This window comes from Bufo gargarizans, chromosome 1 (assembly GCF_014858855.1).
Source record: "Bufo gargarizans isolate SCDJY-AF-19 chromosome 1, ASM1485885v1, whole genome shotgun sequence".
In the NCBI taxonomy this organism is placed as follows: Eukaryota; Metazoa; Chordata; class Amphibia; order Anura; family Bufonidae; genus Bufo; species Bufo gargarizans.
Window position 1 is genome coordinate 177,164,178 of NC_058080.1, and position 18,990 is coordinate 177,183,167.

The window sequence follows — 18,990 nt, forward strand, 5'->3', positions numbered from 1 at the left end:
GTGTAGGCTACACTCCGAATGAACACTGACTCAAGTCAATGGGTCAGCTCACAAGTGATTTTCAGCAGTGTATATGAGGTCACTTCACAGGCCAGTGAGCTGTTAGTCTGTAAGGCTGGGTGTCCTTGAACTTGCCCAACTGCAGTAGCCACATTTTTGTGGCTGTTTGTTGCAGGTGGGCAGTGTCTTGCTGCATGTAGCCGCCTCATCACAGCTACAAGGTGGAAATCATTTAGCAATCCTACAAGCGATTGTTGGGAAGGAAGTGTCTTCTGGGCAATCGCCTGCTCGCTAGCAGAGGAGACGGCTGCATTTGCATGCAGTGATCTCCTCCACAGCATGGGGAGTAGCAATCTTTATGCCATTGCTCGTCCCCGTGCTGTTTAGTGGTTTGTTGGCAGCAGATCGTGGTTAGAGAGCACGATCTGCTGCTGGCAACTTTTTTTTCAATAAGCGTGTTGAAAGATCACGATTGCCTGATGAACTAGCGTTTGCTCGTTCATTCAGTAATTGGTGGTAATATTAGACTGCCCAGATAGGTAGGGATCTAAAACCCAGCACCCCCACCGATCAGCAGTTTGAAGAGACTGCAGCACTTGTAAGAGCGCTGTCTTCTCTTCATTGTTTACTTGCTCGCTGTCGACATTGCAACGGTAAGCAGGTATAATTAAAACTGTCTCATTCACGTCTATGGGATGGTGTCTTCCTATTCAAGTGAACACTACAGAGCCGTCCCAATGGGACAGCTTACTTGTAATAACACCTGCTCACCATTGGAGTTGCGACAGCAAGCAGGTAAACAATGAAGAGAAAGTAGCGTTTGTATGAGCGCTGCGTTCTCTTCAAACAGCTGATCGGCAGGGGTGTCGAACTCCTGCCAATCTGATGTTGATGACCTATTCTGAGGATAGGTCATCAATGTTAAAATAGCATACAACCCCTTTAAGAAATATCAAGATCACAAGGCTAGGTTCACACATATTTACAAGTTTCACCAGGGAAAATAAAAAAAAGCACAACTAGTGACCCAAATTACAAAACCACGGTAAGATACATGTAGAAGTTTCCTTTTCAGCGCACTGTGAACCCAGCCTATTGTGCCAGCAAGTCTTCATGTAGTTTAGTCATTAAAGGGTTTGTACCAAGATAAAAACGTCTGATCAGTTTGAATCCCAACTGCTGTGACTACCGCCAGTTATTAAACCAGGGTTCCCGAGTCTCCCTAATAATTGGCGCAGCAGCTGAGCAGGTGTGCTGCCTCTCTATGTGACTGCCCAAGATGGGTGAGTACAGTGCCGGTGTGCATGTGCTGTCTACCTTCTCTCTTCCTGCGTGTCTATTTGGACAGCAGCAGTGGGCAGGAAGGGAGACGGCACGTGTGCCCTGCGCGCGCTGTCTCCTCATATTGCTGACCGGGTGCTGGACCCTCGCCGATCTGATATTGATGGCTTCTCCTTAGGATAGGTCATCATATCTGATTGGGGGGGGGGGGGGGGGTGTCTGACTGAACACCCCTGCCCATCAGCTCTTTGAAGAGATGTCGGCACTCAACTCTTCCTAGACCAGTGATGTAATGTTTATCTGTCATGTGACCTATGTGCAGCTCAGTCCCATTCAAGTGAATGGGTCTGAGCTGTAATACCAAGCATGGCCCCTATCCAATGAATGTCGCTGTGCTTGGTATGCTGTGAGGAGCCTGGAGTGCCACCTCCTCTTCAAACAGCTGATTGACAGGGGGTATCGGGCGTCAGACCCCCACCGATTAGATATCGATGACCTATGCCAAGGAAGGCCCAGAAAACCCCTTTCCTTCGCTTTCCTCAGAAGTCACTGGTGCAGGCATGGCAGAGGCTCAGCAGTCGTGTACCGCTCTTCAGTTTTTTATCTGGAAGTGGCAGTTATGGGAGCCACGGTATTTTCAAAGATGATTTTTTTTTTTTTTTTTACTGGTTTTTGGGGTTCTGAGCAGACAAGCCAGTAGATGTGTACCTATAAAACTGGCTGACCTGTTCCATGTACGTGGTCACTTCAGTGGAGCTCAGCTACAACACCAGACACGGCTTGGACAACCCATTTAACATACTAGTTTTACCTCTTAGGAAACACTGCAAAAGCAAAACCCATAAAGCGATTTCAGAATTGAGTTTTTTTTTCCTTCTCCGATTCCACCCCGTTTACAATTTCTTTCCATCTTGCTACTACGTCCTATGCAATAATAAATTGTGCCATCAGAAGGTACAACTTGCCCACAAGAAACAGTGGCACATATGGTTATGTGAACTGGAAAATAAAAAGTCATGGCTCTGGGAAGCCCGGAAGTAAAAACAAAATTGCTGTGTCAGGAATGGGTTAATCTGGAACATCTAATCTATCATTGGACCCTCTTGATGGATGCCTGATCAGAGTAATTTCCCTCTACTGGTTTGCTGACCGTTAAAGGGTTTTTCTGTTATTGATGACCTGTGCTCAGGATAGGTCATGGGGATTTCGGGTCTTTCTATACATTTGAATAGGAAGGAGCCGCCTCATTGAAATGAATGGTACGTCTTGTAGTTACATCTGCTCACCGCTGCAAGGTCGATGGCGAGCAGGTAAACAATGAAGGGAAGGCTGCGCTGGCACGACGCACGCCTGTCTCTACAACCAGCTGATATGGCGTCGGACCCCCGGCAGTCTGATATTGATGACCTATCCTGAGGATAGGTCATCAATATAAATATCCCGGAAAACCCCTTTAATCACTAAGCAATACTATCTGTATTTTTCCTGGCCTTTTACTGAGACTGAAAATTCATTTCTCTGCGTTCCTCTTTTGCTTTTTACTTTAACCATCTGCAAGAAGTTTTAACAAGACCGATAGGGAGCTGTGGGCATGTGATAGACCGCTGAGTCAGCGCGTTTTTTACCTCAAAATGGGTAATCTATTAAGTCTAACCTGTCTGTGGGTTACGGCAGGAAGTGAATCGCGGTCTGTAATAGGCAATGAAGAACATAAAGCCTATGCAGATGTCATCGTTGAAGTGATGACACTAGGAGATGCATGTAGTTATGAGGATGGTGTAGGCTGGTATTACTGTTGTGTAACTGTACCCCGCAGCGTTTGGGTGATGGTAATCGATTTCATGTTTCTGTCTTCTATGTTAGGGTTGAGTTCAAGGTTGGTACACACCCTCTGAGAACACCAAATGAGGACAGCCCCGTCTGCCACGCCGTTTCTGATGAGTTGTTACTATCGATAGTATTTCTTTATGCTGGTGATTGGAGATGCCATGTGTTTGTAGACATTTGGTGTTCCTCAGCAACTACAGGGAAAGTATGAATGTTGAAAACTGGCATAGCGGATTTAATATTTGACCCTCAGTGTTAAAAAGGTTCTCTGCTGAGTCCATTGACAGTCAACTATTTGTGGAGCGTCCCCTTGCTGGAACCCCAATGATCATTTATGTTCAGGGGAAAACTTAGCAGTAAGTATTCTATTTGGCTGTAGCACGGTGTAGAAAGGATCCATGATGACTCGGGACTTAAGCTACTTTCACATTAGCGGTTTTTGCGCATCCGTCACGGATCTGCAAAAACACTTCCGTTGCAATAATACAACCGCTTGCGTCTGTCATGAACGGATCCGGTTGTATTATGTCTTCTATAGCCACAACGGATCCATCTTGAACACCATTGAAAGTCAATGGGGGACGGATCAGTTTTCTGTTGTGTGCGAGAAAACTGATCCGTCCCCATTGACTTACATTGTGTGTCAGGACAGGTTCGTCTTGCTCCGCACCACATCGCGGACAGCAAAACGCTGCAGAGCGGAATGGAGATTGATCGGAGACAAACTGATGCATTCTGAGCGGATCCTTTTCCATTCAGAATGCATTAGGGCAAAACTGATCCGTTTTGGACCGCTAGTGAGAGCCCTGAACGGATCTCACAAACTGAAACCAAAATGCCAGGGTGAAAGTAGCCTTAGCAGAACCAGATCACCTCTGCAATGAGGTCCTAGAGGCGAGTTCTCTTTTAAACCCATCACCTCTCCTGACAGGTCTGCTTTAATAGCTACATGTATCCCACATGTAATAACAATTCTGGAGCATCTATTCTTATGTCTCCATTATGTTGTGCCATTCCTTTATTATTTCTGGTGGACATTATGAATGAATTGCTAAGGCTAGGTCTACACGACGACATTTGTCGCGCAACAATTTTTATAATGGCAGTCTATGGTGTCGCACTGCAACATGCTGCGACAGTTGCAGAAAATCCATTTGAGATTGATTTTTCTGCGACTGTCGCGTCGCAGCATGTCGCAGTGCGACACCATAGACTGCCATTATAAAAATTGTCGCGCGACAAATGTCGTCGTGTAGACCTAGCCTAAGTGTCTATAGTAAGGGTACAGAGGGGTGGTAACCAGTTGGGGGAGGGGGGGTTGTAACATGCACAGACTCACTATCCAGTCAGCACGGCCATTGTCAGACCGTGCAGGGACACCCCTAACTGGTCACCTCCCCTCTGTACCCTTACTGCAGACTGCTAGCAATTCATTCATAACTTCTAGTTGAAATTATACAGGAATGGCACAACAGAGACATAAGAATAGATAAATAAAAACAACATTAAAACTAAAGCTCCTTGTGTCCCCTAGAGCCGCCCCCCCCCTGCCCAAAGAGCGGTCTTGAATTGGTTAAAGGGGTGTTTTTTTTTGTTTGTTTCCTCTCTCAACATGCCCAGACTCACAAAAAGCAACTATGATGATATTGCCTATGTATATCTTCTTACTAGGAAAGCACTGCGCTCCCCAGTCCATTGCAGCCACTTCCGGGAGCGTGTGATCCTAGCCCGGTTTCATCCCATAATGTTCAAGTTGTGGACTGTGCAGTTAGGCAACCTCTGGCCCAGACAGCTCACAGCGCTTGAGGCTGCCTGACTGCACAGGCGCAGCGCAACCCCCCATATGTTTTGTGTCGAAGTTGGTCTAGGATCACTTGATCCCTGAAGTGCACGCAATGGACTTCGACCTCGCCCAATGAAGAACTATACATAATAATAATAATAATAAAGTCACTTCTTGTAAGTCTGGGCATGTTAAGAATACAAAAAAAAAAATTAAGAATTAGTGTCCATTCAAATCAGGCTCCGTTCTAGAGATAGTCATGGTGGGGAGTGGGGGAAACCCCCCACTGTACAATGTCAGGGATAAATAGGATGCCACCAGGCCAGAAACCATCGATAAGGGGGCAGGTCACCTCCTAAAGCGTCCCTAATCCTCACCGTATCAGTGGACCTGGATCCTACCTAGGACCCCGAGTCTCCCCGATAATCCCTCGCATAGAAGCAGGGGAGAGACGACCTGTTCTTCCAAGACACGGAAGAACAGAAGTCTCTGCAGGCCTAACGGCAAAGAGAGGAAGCCAAGTGGGTCGGCAGGTAAGTATCCAGTGGCAGGGAAAACCCACTGAACCAAAAACCCAGGAAGGCTTGGTCACTTACCTGCCGCAGCTGCTGGGCGGTACAACAGAAGACCACACCAAGGTAAACTGGAACCCATACAAACGTAATGCAATCCAAAACACCAAACGGATGCCGTATGTACTGACACACAGGAACCAGCACTCCGGCAACAGCTCTCAAACTTGACTTTTGGTTCACCCCTCCGGGAAACCATGGAGCAACCATGGACCTTCAGGAGGACACAGCAGGCAAACGGGAACATCTAGCCTCCATACCCGACATAAAACACCAAACACTGACCAGACATGGAATAACAACCCCAGAACATATATCCACACCAAACATAACAACAGGTAAGGTAGGGGAAAATGGAGGAGACATAAGGAAGACATCGTTGTCCCACTAGGTGGCCCTTACATTGGAAGATGGATCATCCCGACAAGGAGCATAACTCCAGCACACACCAAGGTTGGAGTACAACTGACTCCTGACCTTAAGCCACAGATATAAGAAGCACCTAGTGACCACACCCGTCAAGGCAGTTAACCCCTCCGGCACCAAACAGGGGAGGAACCAGGAGAAGGGGAAAAAGGCACATACAAGCCGAAATAAATGCATTGTCCATGGCAACCGGCATGTACGGCAATGTGTCACGCGCACAACACAGAGGCCGTGACAGATAGGTGGGACCTGCACATATCAGACATTGGGGGCATAAGCTTGCAATATGCCCCCAATGTATGAGATGGGCCAACCCCTTTAACTGCAGATTCCCTAATTGGCTATGTGGAAATGGGTTTTCTTCCACAGGCTGCTGACCAGCGCCATGCATGGTCACCATGAGCAGCCCCCGTTAGAGACAAGGGGAACCTGCCGGTAAAGTATACAGTCGGTTTGGGGGGTATTCTAGATGAGATTAGAGTTGCAGCAGTTCCTTATTCTTTATGCTTTGGAAAGTTGATTAAATGTCTAGGATTTTTCATTATAGCTGTTTGTTGGGAAATTGGGAGACAGGTACGGTAACCGCTCCCACAGGGATTGATGATGTATCTACAGACCTGCTCTGCCATTCAGTGACACTCTCTGTGGGAGTTCTCACAGTTGTTAGCCAGCTTTCATGGAACAGGATATAACAAGCTGCCAAGGGGAGTTTTTGTGCATGATGGAAGACTTAAGTGTGTGTATATATATATTTTTTAAGTTTGGCAGCGTATACATTTTTTTTTTTTTTTTTTTTTTTTTTGCTGTAAGACTGACATTCCTTATATTTATATGATTTTATGTTTGAATAATTTTTTAGTTTTTCTTTATATCCTATTTACATGCCCATGGAAAGCATTAAATTGCTGTAGTATTAAATGCTATTCTTTTTCCCCCCCTCCACAGATCCCACCTTATTGGCGGTTTTGTACATCAGCCTTCAGAAGTGAGGAATTTTAGACTTAAGATGCCTAAAGAATATGAGCAGAGGTGAACTGAATGAGGGGTCTCTGACTGACATTGTCCAGGTCCTCCACTTTCAAAGCTCCAGATGGGAACCCAGCTTTCCGTTTCTATGTAAAGAAGCCAACTTTTAACCAAACGATAAGTTTCCTGTGGAAAACAGCAGAAGACACTTTGTGAATTTTAAAATACTGTTTCTGGTTATCCCAGCTATGGATCAGTCCTCATCGTCCTGACAGGAGCACAACTGAAAATTGGTTATATTGAAAAGGGAATTGTGAGCGTCCCCAGCAGCTGCTCTTCACGGGGCTGTCTGCTCCAGCAGGTGAGTTTTTGGAGGGTTCTCTGACTGGCTATCTACCCCTTTATTTAAATTTCTTATTGTCGTTGTATCTATTAGTTATTTGTGCTTGTGTCACATATGTGAGTAACAATTTTTTTTTATTTGTGTATTGTTGTTACTTTTGTGTATATGTGTGAAGCATTATTTCCGTGGGTTAGATTTGTGTTGTGTAGCTGCTCCCTGTTTGTCTGGGAGGCATTTAATTGCGCAAATGTGGACGAGGCCTAAATGTCGTGTCAGTGACAAGTCCATGAAAAAAAGCATACGTGTTTCATCCGTGAAAGATTTGTGGTTGGTCAGTGTGTCCGTTTTTTACCATACATTTGTCATTTGTAATTCACTGACGTTGCCCAGCTGAAAATTTATTTCCAGAGACTCTCCTATGATTTTCACAGACCCGTAGACTATGGGTGTGCTTGGTCCGCATCACGGATCAAAGTATTGCATGTCTCCTTGATTTAAAAAATATTTTTTTTTTTTTACTGACCCATGGTCAGTAAAAAAAAAAAAAAAAAATACTGAAATGTGAACAGACACATTTAGGTCAATGGATACATGTGCTGTCCGTGGAAAATACAGACAGCACAGTGAAAAATGGAAACGTGGATGAGGCCTTAGGGTACAGCCACATGTTTCATACATACTTTGGATATTCTGCAATAGTATTAGGCCTTATTCACACGTCAGTATTTTCCTTCAGTGATTGTGAGCCAAAACCAGGTAGGGGTCAAAAATACAGAACAGGAGCAGATCTTTACCTTATACCTTATGTCTCTGTAGCTCCACTCCTGGCTGTGGCTCACAATCACTGATGTGTGAATGAGGCCTTAAGCTTTGGTACTACAATTTGTACTTTCGGTACAAATAAAATTTTATACGCCAAAAAACTGTAAGATCTGATTAGTTTATCAATACCACACATGTCTACATTCAGTGCTGCTTGTGTCAAATATATGAAACTTCAGCAGGGTGCGGGATCTCCTCGAAGACCAGTCCTGTGTGGAGTCTTACTAGAAGTACTCCATGGTATGGAGACTTATTGGCAATACGCTATGGGAAAAGGATATGCAAAGAGGTATCTATCCTCTGCATAACGATGTGCAAAAAAACCAAACTCAGGAATGTACCAGCCAACATTTGCATCTATTTATTGGAAATTGTGCAGCGCCATACGTCCGGTTGTTCCATCCATACCAATACCCCGGGTCGGCACCCCCCTAGAACTGCCTATTCTTGGCGGCAATTGCGGACAAGAATAGGACATGTTCTATTTTTTTCCAGAGCTGCGGACCGGAAGCACTGTGTGCTCCCCATATCTATTCCTGGCCATTGAGAATGAAAGGGTCCGCACCCTTTCTGGATATTGCGGAACGGATGAGGCCCCATTCCACGGACGTGTTAATGGAGCCTAAAGCTGCCTTTTTGGAAAAAAAAAACTCTCCCTGTGTGACAGCTAGTAAGCTTTCTGATTGATGGGGAGGTGGATTGATTGCATGCTCATAAATGTATTTTACCCGTACTCCTGTAGTAGTGTCCACTTGATATAAATGTATCCGGCCCAACAGATATCGCTGTTATCTCTTTCCCCAAATACCACAATTTATCCAACGTTCCTTATTGTAAATAAATTGGCCAACCATTGCTCCCTGTGGAAAATCTGTTTTGATGTTCAGTTGAGGTTGGTTTTGTCCAGCATTGTATCTTTGTAATGTAGGATGTACAAGGGAGTGGTTTTTGTCACATGTCCTGCTGATGTAAAGACACATATCACTGCTCTGAGGCCTCATGGAAGAGCAGTTACATGATAGACAGAACGTAGGATTGAAGCATGGGAGACAAGAGAGAAAAAAAATAAATAAAATAAAAAACAGGGAGGAATGTAAGCCAGAGTACTCGATAAAAAGTAGTTTATGGCACAATGGAGATGAGGATCCAGTTTTCTCCTCTTCGCTGCAGCCCGTCACCACCTCACCTACTGACCCTCCTCTCCTCCTCCACACTGACTGAGACGATAGACTGAAGGGGGGGTATCCTGTATGTGTTTAAATCACTATAACATCTAGAAATACGACTCAGGTCTTGATTAAAATACCAGGGTTGCCTTAGGCTCCTTTTACACAGGCGAGTTTTCTGTGCGGGTGCGTTGCGTGAGTTGAACACATTGCACCCGCACTGAATCCGGACCCATTCATTTCTATGGGGCTGTGCACGTGAGCGGTGATTTTCACGCATCCCTTGTGCGTTGAGTGAAAATCGCAGCATGCTCTATATTGTGCATTTTTCACGCAACGCAGGCCCCATAGAAGTGAATGGGGTTGCGTGAAAATCACAAGCAAGTGCGGATGCGGTGCGATTTTCACGCACGGTTGCTAGGAGACTATCGGGATGGGGACCCGATCATTATTATTTTCCCTTATAACATGGTTATAGCCCGGCTTCTCTTCTGTCGTCTTCTTTGCTGTGCAGTAGGAAAAGGACCTGTGGTGACGGATCATGTGATGAGCGCAGTGACGTCACCACAGGTCCTTTTCCTCGAAGAAGAGAAGAGAAGCCGGGCTGCGCGAACAAGTGGATTAAGATGAGTTACATTTTTATTTTTTTTAACCCCTTCAGCCCTATTTTACTAAGCATTCTGTATTAAGAATGCTATTATTTTCCCTTATAGCTATGTTATAAGGGAAAATAATAAAATCTACACAACACCTAACCCAAACCCGAACTTCTGTGAAGAAGTTCGGGTTTGGGTACCAAACATGCAGATTTTTCTCACGCGCGTCCAAAATCAATTAAAATGTTTTGCACTCACACGGAAAAATTGCGCATTTTCCCGTGACGCACCCGCATCTTATCCGGCCCAAATCCTTGACGCCCGTGTGAAAGAGGCCTTACTGCCAACGTACATCTAGAGATACAACCTTTTAGAAATCGGGTCAGGCTTGGGAGCTTCAGGTATATGCGTGTTATACGTAATATTGTTATAAACCTTAGGTTCTTATCTCTAGCTGCTTTTACTTTCTCAGATGCAGCCATCAGTAGAGAGGACGTATGAGGTATGTCCTTGTCTAAGTGCTACCCTGTAAGAATACATTCTTGCCAGGGAAGGGGTTAAAAATGTTATTTTGCTGTCCCAGCTATGGCTTTCATTTAGAATCCATCATAATTGTGTTGTGTTATATCTTTTAACCAATTAGATTGTGAGCTTCATTGGGGGACAGCAAGAGATGATAATATCCATAAGGCGGTGTGGAATATATCAGCGCTATATAAGTATAATAAATAAAGCCACTTAGTGTATTTTGCTATCTTGAGGCCATTGTTATATTTGTTTATGGAGTTATCTATGCTGTAACTCCTCCTCTTCTTTGAGATCCCAACCTGTGTCAATCAGTCTTTTTCACAGAGCTGGAGAGAGGATTTTCCTTTGATCTCTATCATCATTTCTCAAGTTACATTGAAATAATTACCTAAATACATATCCATTGCATCTCCCTCACTGAAATTTTACATGCAACTGGTCTCTCTAGGGTAATGATTATAGCGAGTTCACTATCCTCCATTGCTTGTAGAAGAGATTGGCACTCGCACACATAAGAGACTAATTTTGCATACATCGGTGGCAGAATGCATATCTTTAATCAACCTGTCTATTTTTGGTTTAACTTGGTGCACTGAAAACTCTGTGAACCATCTGAAGCTATATTATTTGTGCCCTCTCTTCACTGTGCCTTCTGTCATTCTTCTTGAAACTCATAGTAGAGTATATAAAGGGGTATTCTGGTTGTTTGAAGTCATCCTCTATCCACAGAATAGGGGATAACTATTAGATCGGTGGGGGCTCATGCCGCTTGGACCCCCACTGATCAGGAGAACAGGGGTCCTGTACTCTGTACTCCCTGCAGCCCCCCTGAAGTGAATAGAGTGGTTGTACATGCGCTCAGCCATTCCATCCGTTGTACTCGGCTATCTCCAGAACTCCCATAGAAACGACAAGTTTCTCAATTCATTTGAGGGTGGATTTACAGGGGGGGGGGGGGGGGGGGGGGGGGGGTACCTGTGGATAGGGGATGACTTGAAGCACCTGCAATACCCCTTTAAGTAATTGTTTGTTTATACTGAATGTAAAGTACTTGTCTGTAGTGAGATATAATATATGATAAGGTAGATGCCTGCGTTACAAGAAAGGCATAGTTTATGTAGGTTACTTGACAAGAAAGAAAGGAAGCTGTGGTTGAGAAATCATGATCTCGAGGCGTTCATGCTGTAAAAGGTTATTTTTGTCCATTCGGTTGTAACAATGTGCTCCATTTGGAATCTTTAATCATTTTCTATTTTGGTTGTATTGAATAAGCAGTATGTAGCTGCTACATGGGGAGTCAGTCCAGGATTCTGCCTGGGAAAATGAGAGAGCGTATGTGTCACCTTCTTTTACTGTTCAGGAGTTAAGCGAGGTCAAAGTTTCATGAAGGGTTACCATGATGTGTTCTGTGTGTCCATCATCCTTCAGGAAGCTTGTTCTGTCTGATCTGATTTACCCATCTATCTAATCAGCCTAGAATTCATTTAGTCCAACATCCATATACTGTGCATTCAGTTGCTGAATTCCAGTCTTAAAGGGGGGTCCCTGTCCCCCGGAAAGCAGGCGATGCTAGAGAGGCTCGTCCCTGTCTGCCATTGGCTGCTCCCCCGACACCGGATGTTTTCATCCGTGTACAGGGAGAAGCGGGAGCGGGGTATGTATATTACATGGGGGGGGGGGGGGGGCTGTGAAATTGGATAACCCCTTTAAGGGTCCACATGTGTGCAGTATGCACACATGGGTACTGTGTTCCAGATCTCTAACCACTAAGGTGCTTATAAAGAAAGGATATTTCGTACTGCTCTATTGCTCTTGTCATTGGAGACTTTCATAGGTAGTACCTTTTTGAAGTAGTTTTCTAAAACTTCAACATTGACGACCTATCCTTAGGTCATCAGTGTCAGGGCACTGAGCGTCCGGTGCCGGGCACCCCCACCAATTTAAACTGTAGCTTGAATGGGGAGTTAGCTGCAGTAACCCAGCATGGCCCCTGCACAGTGTATGGCACTAAGTCTTGCTCCGTACACTATGTACAGGTCCTTCTAAAAAAATTAGCATATTGTGATAAAGTTCATTATTTTCTGTAATGTACTGATAAACATTAGACTTTCATATATTTTAGATTCATTACACACAACTGAAGTAGTTCAAGCCTTTTATTGTTTTAATATTGATGATTTTGGGATACAGCTCATGAAAACCCCAAATTCCTATCTAAAAAATTAGCATCTCATGAAAAGGTTCTCTAAACGAGCTATTAACCTAATCATCTGAATCAACTAATTAACTCTAAACACCTGCAAAAGATTCCTGAGGCTTTTAAAAACTCCCAGCCTGGTTCATTACTCAAAACCGCAATCATGGGTAAGACTGCCGACCTGACTGCTGTCCAGAAGGCCATCATTGACACCCTCAAGCAAGAGGGTAAGACACAGAAAGAAATTTCTGAACGAATAGGCTGTTCCCAGAGTGCTGTATCAAGGCACCTCAGTGGGAAGTCTGTGGGAAGGAAAAAGTGTGGCAGAAAACGCTGCACAACGAGAAGAGGTGACCAGACCCTGAGGAAGATTGTGGAGAAGGACCGATTCCAGACCTTGGGGGACCTGCGGAAGCAGTAGACTGAGTCTGGAGTAGAAACATCCAGAGCCACCGTGTACAGGCGTGTGCAGGAAATGGGCTACAGGTGCCGCATTCCCCAGAAACAGCGGCAGAAGCGCCTGACCTGGGCTACAGAGAAGCAGCACTGGACTGTTGCTCAGTGGTCCAAAGTACTTTTTTCGGGTGAAAGCAAATTATGCATGTCATTCGGAAATCAAGGTGCCAGAGTCTGGAGGAAGACTGGGGAGAGGGAAATGCCAAAATGCCTGAAGTCCAGTGTCAAGTACCCACAGACAGTGATGGTCTGGGGTGCCATGTCAGCTGCTGGTGTTGGTCCACTGTGTTTTATCAAGGGCAGGGTCAATGCAGCTAGCTATCAGGAGATTTTGGAGCACTTCATGCTTCCATCTGCTGAAAAGCTTTATGGAGATGAAGATTTCATTTTTCAGCACGACCTGGCACCTGCTCACAGTGCCAAAACCACTGGTAAATGGTTTACTGACCATGGTATTACTGTGCTCAATTGGCCTGCCAACTCTCCTGACCTGAACCCCATAGAGAATCTGTGGGATATTGGGAAGAGAAAGTTGAGAGACGCAAGACCCAACACTCTGGATGAGCTTAAGGCCGCTATCGAAGCATCCTGGGCCTCCATAACACCTCAGCAGTGCCACAGGCTGATTGCCTCCATGCCACGCCGCATTGAAGCAGTCATTTCTGCAAAAGGATTCCCGACCAAGTATTGAGTGCATAACTGAACATAATTATTTGAAGGTTGACTTTTTTTGTATTAAAAACACTTTTCTTTTATTGGTCAGATGAAATATGCTAATTTTTTTAGATAGGAAATTTGGGTTTTCATGAGCTGTATGCCAAAATCATCAATATTAAAACAATAAAAGGCTTGAACTACTTCAGTTGTGTGTAATGAATCTAAAATATATGAAAGTCTAATGTTTATCAGTACATTACAGAAAATAATGAACTTTATCACAATATGCTAATTTTTTTAGAAGGACCTGTATACAGAGTGCACACGGCCGTGCCCATGTTTTATGGACCACCAGTTTGCAGGAATGGCAGGACAAAGAATATTCTGCAGTGCTTTCTCCCATCATGCCCATATCGATGTATCCCTAGATCTTTCCCTGCATGCCTGTACTGTACTACATGAACTGATTGTACGTAGGCTGTTTCTAATGCAGTGTCAAGCTGGCCATACACACTGGATGCATATTGTCAGACCCTCTGATTTTGGCAGGATCAGCCAACTATCCAATGTGCCGGCAGCAGTTTTTAGAGGGGGAATAAGAATTGGGCTGTTGGATTTAATTTTTTGGGAAGGTAAACCAAAACCAGTGATGTCCAGCAGTGACCCTTTTCCCCCCTCCTATGCTATAGGTCGAGCCTAGAGGCCATGTTTATGGGGGAGGCAGGGGAGAGCTTACGGCCAAATGTCTTTGGTCGACAGTTACCTTGTGTATGGCCGGCCCGAGCTCACTGATTGCATATTTGGTGCTTCCTACAAAGGGGTATATGTTCCTCAGCACTAAGCATGATACCCATTCATTCATTGTTCTGCTTCCCTTGTCCAATCCCTTTTTTTGGAGGCGTTTCTGGTTTAAACAGTGGATAGAAACATACCAAGCAAGATCTCTCATAAGGGGTTTCTGAAGTTTCGTAATCCAACAAAAGGTTGCATTATTAGTAGCTGTAATGAACAACTCGCTGTATTGACAAAGACATACTGGTCGCTTTGTAGGTCTAGGCAGCAAGGAGTCCTTATTTCTATAGAGTATTGTGCTACAAAGGGAAATGATGCTTTTTGGTATGTGCAGTATACGTTTTTCTTCATATTTCTGAGGGATGAATAAAAAAAGCCAAGGACTTGTTACCATCTGCGGAACATCTGAAAAGGTTATTGATGAAGGTCACGTCATTTCCTCTCTTGTCGTTCATTCACATTTGATACATTGTTGAATCATCTGCAGATAAGTACATGTCATTTGTCGTCCCTTCCTCATAAATATTACCTTATCGCCAGCGGAGATGAGGGCCACATTTACATGCAGCAGTCACCTCCACTGTATAGGGACAAGCCTGTCCCCATAGAGAGTCATTCTTCCTGGGCAGCAGATCACTGGTTACACAGCCTGATCTTGGATGACTTTATTTTTTTATTTTATGATGCTTTTACCTGTTCATCGGGTGATCACAGGCCCATTGCATGCACACTGCTGCGGTCTGTATTTTGCGGTTGCACTGTTTGCAGGCCATCCATATGGTAGTGTGTATGCGGCCTTAAAAGGAGTCACTGTGAAATTCACTTTTAAATCAGGCATGTAACACAGCTAAATGTAATGACACCTTTCCATTTCTTCATTCTGGAGAAAATGATGTGATTTTTATTTGTATTTTTTTTAAATGGGTTTTCTGAGACTTTTTTTATACTGATGACCTATACTCTGGGTATGCAAATAGGCAGTTAAGTGCACAGAGGGCGGGTGTCGCGGTGGGGAGTGGAAGAAACCCACCACCGTACAATGTTAAGCAGACTGACAAGCAACTAGGCCAGAGTCTGGGAAAGGGAGCTGGTCACCTCTTATTGCATCCCTAATCCGCGCCCTAACTCCTCACCATATGAGCGGACCTGGCTGGTAGGACCCTGAGTCGCCCTGATAGTCCCTCAAATAGAGAAAGGGGATGAGACGACCTGTTCATCCATGTCTGGGATGAACAGGAGTTTCACTGGCCTAGCTGCCAGGTAAGGGACAGACAGTGCACAGCTACTGGATCGGCAGGTAAGAGCCCCAAACAACACGCACTTACCTGCCGCTGCTACCACAACGACTGGAACCCGTTCACCTCAAAGGACACAGCACAAAACACAAACAGGGACCCCCATGCAGATAGGATGCATGGCGGTCCCAGCAGATCTGCACACTGACTAGTGGTTCCCCCTCCAGGGAACCCTAAGACCCCCTTCCAGAGGCACAGACAAACAGGATATCTAGCAACCATGCCGGGCATTATACCAGACATAGAACACCGAGCTAGACATAACAAATCCCCAAAACAAACATAATAGGTAAGTTAGGGAACAAGGAAGAGAACATAAAAAGACATTGCTAAAGACCTTGGTGTTCCACAAGGAGGCCCTCACGGACAGGTGACAAATCCAGAGAGGAGCAATGCTCCTTCTCCTACAAAGGCAGACAAACAACTGACCTCAAGCTCACAACTCCAACATAAGAAGAGCTATGAGGCCACACCCAGATCCACCTTGCACACATCTTAACCCCGTACACACCAAAATGGTAAGGAACACCAGGCTTAAAGGGGAAGTATCCAAACATGCTAAAACAACACATTGCCACTGGCAACAAGCATGTACGGCACAAGTGTCACGGTCCACTACCACCAGACTATTACACAGCCGTGACAGCGGGCCCAAGCCACTCTCAGCATCCTTGCCCCTCCTGCTTTCTCTGCCAGCCCCTTCCTCTTGATTGACGGGACCAGATGAAATGACTATGAACCTGGCCCTGTCAATCAAGAAGGAGCAGGAGAGGTTGGCAGAGGAAGCATTTGGAGCAAGGATGCACACAGTAACTTGGTACCACCCCAAGTGCACTTAACCACTCATTTGCATATGGATAAAGTATCTGAGCTAGCCCTGCAAGGCATTGTCCCTGGTTTAACACTGAGTTTCCTGGTTACAGACCCCCTATAAATTAATAAAGAAGCTGCCGTAGGCTATAGACGTGCCATTATATACTTTGAGCTATGCACATTCCTTTTCTTTAGTTACTGTAGCCTGTCATTTTCCCTGTTGTCTGCTCTCCTGAATCCTTCTCAGATTTAACCTAGTAAGTGGATAATTTGTGTCTAAAATTGCTCCATCAGTGGAATATTGCAGTGCTCCTGCTTCAGCTGCCTTCATTTAAATTGGCCTCATCTTGCAGAGTATTTTGCTGCGTGTCATTTTCTACATTCAGTGGAAATGAGAGGATGTAATAATGAATGAGATCCGTCAGGAGCCCTGGATTAGCTCTGAGGTCCTGTCTGTGTACTGCAGTGCAGACCTGCACCCAGCTGTCCCCACTTTGTGCTCTTGTAGCAGCAGTGTCTTTTTATGTGCATTTTTAATGCTGTCGCGCCCCTCCCCCCCCCCTTTTTAAAAATTTGCTAGCAACATTTCTTTGTGATCTATTGCTTTGCCTTCCTAACAAATAAAGGATTGTTGGTCATCATCAGTTCGCGGGCAGCAAACCTCTCGACAGTTTGATGTCAGATTAGTAGAATACATTTTTTTGGTTTCATTTTGCCTGGTGTGTGTATGGAAATTGGAAAGTTAATTTTTGTCTGCTCAAATACACTGTGTGTGCTCTCTTAGGGCATACGGGTTTTAGAGAGAGGAGGTCTGTGCTTGGGAGTACCACTCTGGCAGACTCGAGCCTTTCTTATATTACATGGACGACCATTAATCTGAATGGCCACCACGTAATAGTACATACGTTTTCAATGTGGTTGCCTCTGAGACAAGGGATTTTCTGAGATGTTCATATTGATAGCCTATTGGCAGGGTTAGTGAATAGCATGGCTTTTCTCTCCGCTGGGTAATTTTTCTTGTTAGTATACATTAAAAACCTCTTCTTTCTCACCATACATATCCCAGTAAGCTACAGATAGATATTACATGATTGAGTCACATTATTATGACCACTTCCCACTTGGCTTTCTGGGTATATAAGGTGTGCAATAGGCTGACTGCACACATGTCCCTCATTGCTGTCATCTCGAATGGCCACATGGCATCAGTGTGAATAAGCAACATGTAAGCTGCGGAGCACCACGTGCCATTGATGAGAGGTGAATGTCAGATATGAATGTGCGTGAGGGTGGATTCACTACAATGGAGCCGCTCCCCACCAATGGATGTCTCAAAAACAGTTTAGAGAACCGTATGGGGCTCCGAAGCAGATAGATGGTCCCTGCACCTCTTCTAACGAAGTTGCATCTGCAGAAAAGACTTGCATTTTCGCAACAGTATAAGAATTGGACCTCTGCTGATTGGCAAAAGGGTTACCTTCTACGATGAGTCACATTTTATGCTTCATCGAGTAGATGGACGTTTAAGTGTCAGGCGAGAAACATCAGAGAACAAACACCCTGCAACCATTACTGGAAGAAAACAAACTGGTGGTGACAGCATTATAGTCTGGGGAATGTTATTGTGGCATTCTCTGGGCCAACTCATCCATGTAGAAGGCACTGTGGGTATGAATCCATCCGTGCAGATCACTTACTCCCATACATGCCGATTGTCTTCCCTGGGGGATGAGATTTTCCAGCAAGACAATGCGACATGTCACATGGCTAAAAAATGTCTGACATTGGTTGGAAGACCATGAACAAGACTTCCAAGTAGTACCCTGGCCCCTTAATTTCCCATCCTTGAACCCGATTGAGCATCTGTGGGACGACCTTGATCAATGTGTTCACTCTCTTGATCCTCCCCCAGGCTCCCTCCAGCAGCAGTGGGATGCTCTGCAGCCAGCATGGCTCCACATACCTGTGACAACCTACCAGGACCTTACTGAGTCACTCCCAACCCATCTAGCTGCAGTCCATGCTGCTCACGGTTAGGCCTTTTGCACAGGAATGGTGTGCATCCATTCTGTGCATTGGGGACCGCAATTTTCGGTCCTCAATGCACGGGCAATGTCCGTGCGGCGGCTGGGACGGATCAAGACTCATTCAACTTGAGATGGATCACGGACCCATTCACCGCAAAAAAATAAATAAAAATTGTACAAGTTCTATTTTTTTGCAGTGCGGAGGCACGGACAGAAACACCACGGATGCACTTCGTACTGGTTTCGTGGGGTTCCAATCCATGCTTCCATTCCGCATGAATGAGTCCGCATCTGTGATGCGGAGTGCACACGGGCTGGTGCTGGTGTATTGTGGACCCGCTGAACGTTCGCGTGCAAGAGGCCTAACTCTGGATATTAACTGGTGACTTGACTGTGTATCTCTGTGTGACCAGTAAGACCGGTGGCAGCTCCTGGAGTCCATA

General features: G+C 45.1%; 1 protein-coding gene across 3 annotated transcripts in view; it reads left to right on the forward strand.

Annotated features, from left to right (window-relative positions):
* The window catches only part of FBXW7 (F-box and WD repeat domain containing 7), a 178,138-nt gene that overhangs the window by 1,450 nt on the left and 157,698 nt on the right, over window positions 1-18,990 (forward strand). For all 3 annotated transcript variants that reach the window (XM_044300349.1, XM_044300348.1, XM_044300347.1), the window contains exon 2: window positions 6,835-7,216. The gene's annotated coding sequence lies outside the window, so the exon portion shown is untranslated. The remainder of the gene's footprint in view (window positions 1-6,834; window positions 7,217-18,990) is intronic.